Raw genomic sequence first — 7,086 nt, forward strand, 5'->3', positions numbered from 1 at the left:
AAGTGAATACATCTCTTCGTTGGGGCACCATTCTGCTCCCTGTAGAAAGCTCTGTGCAGCTCCCCAGTAACTCAGCTCTCTACTGTATAAAGCAGGGGAACACAGTTCAAGCAAGAGAGAGAAGCTGACTCTGTGCTGGCAGTCACTAAAATACACACCTAACAAGGCAAGTTGGAGAGGTGTTTAACACAAAGTTATTCCCCTGACGCCCAGGAACCCTGAGCACCACACGGGCACCAGCACATGAAAACGCATCTCATCCCATGGAATATGGATCCCAACATGCCACAGCAGGTACCAGAGCTACCAAGGAATTCTCATCCTGGGCAGGCCTGGCTTTGCTGCGACAGACTCTGCTGAGAGCACAACCCATCTCAACACCAAAGAGCAGCTTTCAACCCAACTCTCCTAAAAAGCATTTATGGGATGTGGATACAGATGAGTATTTTTTAACATATGTTGGTTGAACTTAGCACACAAAACAATTTATACTTTTCTTTTAAAAATACCATTTCAAAGGGAATCAGTATCCAGCAAGCAGCAAAAAAACTAGTGCAATGATTGTTGATCAAACTGTAGCTGCAACATCTTTCCCATGGCAGTTTCTCACATTATGTTGGTAGATGGGTTTTAAGTCACCCATTGTTTATTCCAATACCTTGTTATTCTCTGGACCCCTCAGATTTGTTGTCAACAAAAAGATTATGTGGAAATGAAACTTGGCATAGGTACACCTGTAGCCCAATGTCTCTGTTATTACAGAGTCAGAGAGATATAGGACCCTGCTAGACCAGGAGCCAGAATGACAACCCTGGCTTCAAAGGGTTTATGAAGGAGAAAACCAGGAACACTAAAGATTTAGGATCCTCACATCTGGATTCTGTCACTGTAGCAGGATAAAACAAAGCTGTAATCCAACCTTCTTTGGTCAAGTGTGGATCAGAAGATGAGTGTACACAGCTCGGCGGGTCGTTGTTTTCTGTAAATTCAGTCCACTAAGAGCCTGTTAGGAGCAGAGATTTCAATATGAAAACTAGGGCCCCAGGACACCAGGATTAGAAATGTGCTGGCAACTGGCAAGATGAACAGTTTCCTTGGCTGGAGCCAAAAAGCAGCAATTTTGCCCTGGAACTGTTTATAAATCCCAGATCCAGAAAAGCTTAAGAGGCTCAGTGTGACCATTGACACAGTAAAACCAGTCCTTGTGTTTGCAGGACACAGGTGTCAGTTCCGGGGTGATGGAACAGCGTGGATCTTCAGGGGCAAAAACAATCTTCCATGTGCCAATGTACACTCAGTCATGACTACACTTCCCCTGTTACTGCATCCCAGCTTAAACAGGGTCTAAGAGCTGCCTCAGCCCAACAGCGAATGATTTAATGTTCTTCAGGGAGTTTCAAAAGGTAGGAGTGGGGAAAGGCAACTGCAGGACCCTCCCCTCCTTTCCAAAAGGAACTTCTAAAGAGCAAAATGACCTTTACTTCAGGAGATTGTGCTTATGTAGCAAGAATGTCATATTTTTTTAAGTGATCTCTTTTCAAACAATTAAAATACACGCCCACACCATATGCAAGGACGCGAGTCAAATCTCTGCTTTACATCACGCACGGCCCTTTTAAATGACATCTCCTTTTTCCGGGGTGGAAAATCACAGTCAGCATTTGTATATAAATATTATTACACAGCTTGAATGTAGAAGCCAGGAAACAGAGAGTGCTGCATGACAACGTGCTAAAAATTCCTTGCTGCATTTTTTTTTGTGTGAAGAACCCGGCGCTGTTTGTACAGGAATCCCATTGTCACACACGGCGCTGTGCTCACAGCGGCTCACACGGGACCAACACGTTGTCCTAGAACCAGAGCACAACAGCACAAAGGAAATTGTCTGCTCATCTTCTGACCTGGTTCACTGCTCTTCTAAAAGTTACAGATTGGTGTAACCTGTGCATACATTAAATCCCAGACTACTGTCGTGCTCTGACTACTCATATGCCTGCGAACAGTAACATGTTAATTAGGAGTGTGAACATCTCCTCCCAAAAGAAGTAAATGAAGAAACCATGTTGACACACATTCTCTTTGAAGTAGTAATAGTATTACTTATCTTAATAATATTACTTTATTTTAATAAAAGTACTTTTTAACAGACAAATTGTCAACCACAACAGTCCTCTTTCGTAGTCCACAAGTAACTGACAAGGCCAAAGACTAGGACTTGGCTTTGTTTTGGGCTAAGATCAAGCATAGGATCAGCTTACTGTGCAATACCTTGAGCCTGTCTGAGTGGCATGAGATCCTAATTTCTCCTGGGACACTTTAACTTGCTATTCCTGAGCTAGAGAGACAGTACTTTAATAGTCCAGGGCCTTTCCATCTCCAAGGAACAAATGACAACACCTGAAGCTGGAATCTCCAGCCTCCAGTTCATCAAGCCCTAATCCTCCCATATCAAATGGTCAACTCTCTGGTGCTAAAAATACTCCAAACTGGCCGACGCCAGCTCTTTAACCATCCATAAACAGTGGTTGGTTTTTTGAAAGCCACACACTTCCATGTGTCCACAATGTGCTGCTTGACTTTGAAAACAAAAACACTTCCACTGGAGATACACACTGTTCCATTAAAAAAGTCGATCCAATCCCTGAGGCATGAAAACCTTAAATGGGGATAAGCCACGTCCGGAACACGCCGATCACAAATATCCAACCGGCAAAACATTGGGCACTTTGGGGATACTGCAGCACTGACACTAAATACTTTCTGTTTAAAAGCACAAAGATAATCAAATATAGAGTAAAAAAAGAAATTCCGTCACTAACACAGACACACTGTAGGATTGGCAGAGCATGCAAATGCTGGACAGCCCCTCGTTAGGGTTGTCCTTAAACAATCTTACTGGGTTCCTGCTGGACAAATCAAAACTGACTTGTCAAAGATGCTAAAGTTACTTTGGGCTTTATCAGAGAGCCTGGGACAGAAAAGAAACAAGTGACATCCCACTAAAGTGCATGTTTTTGGGAAAAGATGTGGTTGTGTGGTAAGGTCCTGCACAAGATGTGAAAACCAGGAGAGGTGGTCGTTTCCATTCTACCTCTGTTTTCACTACTCTACAAATCTCACTATAAATTGCTGAAGAGCAGCAGCAAAACCTTCCCCACACCCTTCAGAGCTTCCAACATCAAAGCCCTTCAGCTGAGCCCATGGAGCAGCTGGACCAGGGCCTCCTACCTAAAATACCCTCAGGATCTTTCAGTAGGACAAATCCACATAATTTTATTATTCATATCACTGAATTTGTCTAGATATGACAAAAAATTTCGAGGGTTTCCTGCCCCTTTGGCTGCCAAGCTCCTGTCAGGGATGTCAATTCACAGATCAACTATGAGAATTTAACATTCCTGACAATGCTGGAGGCCAAGATTTGATTTGACTATGAAAATTCAGGGTTATTTCTAGACTTGATCCATCCTGTTTCTAATTACTTTGATAACTGAGAAAAATTTTGAGGGGAAATCTCAAATCTCTTGCAACACATGCTTTAATGAAAAGAAATTCACAAAACCAACAGATAAATAGGTCAAAATTTTTACAAATAACTTTTCCCTTCTAACTTTAACCATATCAACAGATACCAGACATAACTCAATGGTCTTGGAAAGTGTTAGCATCCATTAGGTGGACAGAGGACTTCGCTTTAAAACTGAAAAAGTGGGGTTTGAGATGGAACTGAAACGTAAATCTCATCATTCCAAAAATTCTGGACCAGAAAGCTGTTACATATTTTTACACCAGTTCCTCCTGTCTAGTTTTCCATTTCTCAACCATTTCCTGTTTGTCCCACAGATAAGAACAGCCCCTACACTGCGCCGTGCACCGAAACGCCTGCGAGACGTGCACAAGGACTTCAGAGTATTTTCCCTCAGAGGAACTCGACCGTCACATCCCATTACATTTGGAACTCGGGCTATTTTTGCCCTGTGCATCATTCAGTGCTTGTCCTCACTGCCTCTCGCCTGCCAGGACGATGACTAACTTTCTCCCTTCACTTGTTCCCTCCACCCCTGAGAACATTCACATCCATCTGGAGTTTCTCACAACAAAATATTTTTAAGCTAACCAAAACACCGTAAAACAGGATCAGCAAACTCTGCTTGCTCGTCCCTGCGTCCTCCCAGGTCTTGGCACACACAGCACCGGCCTTGCAGCAGAGCTGGTGCCCTTGACCTTGGGCTTGGGGAGGGTGGAAGCTCCTGTTGATGCCAGTGTGGCTCTGCAGGGCACCTGAGTGAGGATTCTTTGACTTGGGGGCTACACAGGCATTTTCTTAACCAATTAGATCCTGTTCAATCACAGAATGGGTTGGAAGGGATCTTAAAGCTCATCTCATTACACCCCCTTCCACTATCCCAGGTTGCTCCAAGCCCCTGCCCAACCTGGCCTTGGACACTTCCAGGGATGGGGCAGCCACAGCTTCTCTGGGCAACCTATGCCAGGGCCTCCCCACTCTCACAGGGAAGCATTTCTTCCCAACATCCCATCTAACCCTGTCCTCTGTCAATGTGAATCGATTCCCCTTGTCCTGTCACTCCATGTCCACCTTTCTGACTGCTCAGAGACTCACTTCACCCCCCCAATCCCAGCAGGAAAAAAAGGCTCTGGAAATGCTTTACCCAAAATACCAGTATTCTACTCAGAGTAGGAAGCTGAGAGGGGCACAAACAAAAGGATGGTATTAAATGAACAACATTGTAACAGTGCTAAAATGCAGCAGAGGACACAGGCTTCGAGGTGTGGGAAAATCCTGATAACCAAGAGTGTGTGGCAAGGAGAGGAGGGAGAAGGCAAGCCAGCTTCAAGAGGGTTGTCCAAGGCTGGCCTGGACATGCCGCTGCTGGGAAGGACCAAGAAGGACCTGGACCCTGCAGAGAGGGGGTGCAGCAAGCCCTGAACTACCAACACCACTCACCCTGGTCCCATGTTTTTCCTTTCTGTACCTCAAAGTCAACACTACATTCAAATACTGAACAGTTTGCTTGGATAAAGTGACACAAAGCTTTCCACTTCCTACCCCCACATGGCACCAGCTTGCAGAAGGGCTTCCCAAACATCTCCCCATGTTGTGCTGGGGCTTCTCCCAACAGCACAGCGGTCCTGAGCCTGAATCCTCCTGCCAAACCCCAGAACTGACATGGTGCTTTCCCACCTGACCCCCACGAGGCCAAAAAAACAGATCTTTGAAAAGCAAACTCTTAATAATTTCAAATACTATCTGCTTTTGTTCATCAGCAGCCAGGCTAATTACTGTGTTGAGTAAATCCATCACCTGAAAGGTGTTGAGCTGTTCATCTTCATGTCCCTGGCATTGATAAGTCACTGACTTGTAGGAATAAAGAAAAACTCTGAAGAGAACCAGGAACAGCAGAAAGGAAGAACAAGAAGATGCCCAATAAAGAGCTCATAAGTAGCAAAGCAAGAAAAAAAAGCTTTTGAGATCCATTAAAGGCAAATCATTTACATTTACTTTTCCTTCTGGTGCTGTTCTAAGTTTCCACATTACTGCACCATTAATTAGGCAAAACTACAGGAAACGATGGGTATTTTGACAGAGCATCAAGTGTTGGACTCGGCCCAGCAAAGCTGTCATAACATCCTGATATACAACATGAGGGTGCTGTGGGCTGATGGGGTTTTTAAAGAAAAAAATAAACCACTATGGAACACTAAACCCCAGTAATTTTGTCAAAGGCAGCAGGTTAAGGCCACAATGAAAAGTAGGGTTTAAGTGCAAAAAAAAAAATAATTTCCTTTGAAATCACAAATTTTCCTTCTGTAAGTTTTTAATGGATATAATCTGGGTATTTTCAAAGCAGGGACAGGAGGAAATTAGTCAGGAAAATATTTAAGTGTTAGAATATGGTAATTATATACAATTATGTGACTCTGTAATACCCAACGATACTTCAAAGAGGGAAGGGCCGGGTTGATTTTGTTCTACTGCCATAGCCTGTGGAGGAGTAAACATATGAGGGATGGAAAAACAGGGGGATCAGAGCTGATCCTGCAGGGAGAGGGAGATCCCCCTCACCTATGTCCATCAAGGCGATGTTGGGAGGAAAACACACTATCAACCCACTGGAGCGTTCACACTAAACCTTAATTTGGAACAAATTTGCACCAGTCTCCCAAAGAACAGTACTTTCCTGAAGGAGCTTTAACTTGAAGGAATATTTTCACTTGCAACTTATTTCAGCAGTTATAAATCACGAATGAAATGTTACATTTCACCCTTTTCCTTTGTGATATGTNAGAGACACTTGACTCCAAAAACCAAAACGAGTTAAAAATGACTGTGTGGGACTGAAAATGGGAGCCACACAAACCATATCGATGTTACAGGGCTCGAAGGAGCTCTAGTTAAAATATGCAGTTAGTTAATAATCACCAATCCTGGGGAACCAGCAAAGAGCTACAGTACTGAATGATTTTGTGGTATAAAAAACCCCAACCCAATTGTATTTCACACAGCCCCTGCTACCCACAGCACGCAGACAACCATCTCAGCGAAGTCCTTGCATTTTAAACTTTATCCTCAGAAATAACAGAAATTATTCCACAGTAATACCATTAACTATTGCAGCAGCTACGCTGGGATTACATATGTGCCTTTCTGCTCCAAGTTTCATAAACTGCGGGCCAGAAATGAAAGAGGAAAGAGACATTCACGGTGCCTGGGCAATCTGGCTGTCAGATCCAGTGATTTAACCATTTGCATTGTAGGACTTCAGCTCTTTTAAAATAAACAGCCCCAACAACTTACCCAGCAAATCAAAACTAATTGGTCACAAAAAATATTTTAAAGCTGGCAATAGATTATTTAACTGAAGAGACCTCAGAGATTGTTTTGATGTAGTTCATTTTTGGGAAAAGCTCAATTCTACAGAAGGGGGGAAAAGCAAGAATATAACAGTAACTTATTTGACCTTTTATGCTGATACATTAATTCAGTGTGGCTGTTTGTGATCAGCATCCCTGTCTATATCACATGGAAGGTAGGCCTTATCCCTGTCAAAACAAAGATTGAATTGC

The sequence above is a fragment of the Lepidothrix coronata genome, unplaced genomic scaffold (assembly GCF_001604755.1).
Source record: "Lepidothrix coronata isolate B3197 unplaced genomic scaffold, Lepidothrix_coronata-1.0 Scaffold100, whole genome shotgun sequence".
Classification (NCBI taxonomy): Eukaryota; Metazoa; Chordata; class Aves; order Passeriformes; family Pipridae; genus Lepidothrix; species Lepidothrix coronata.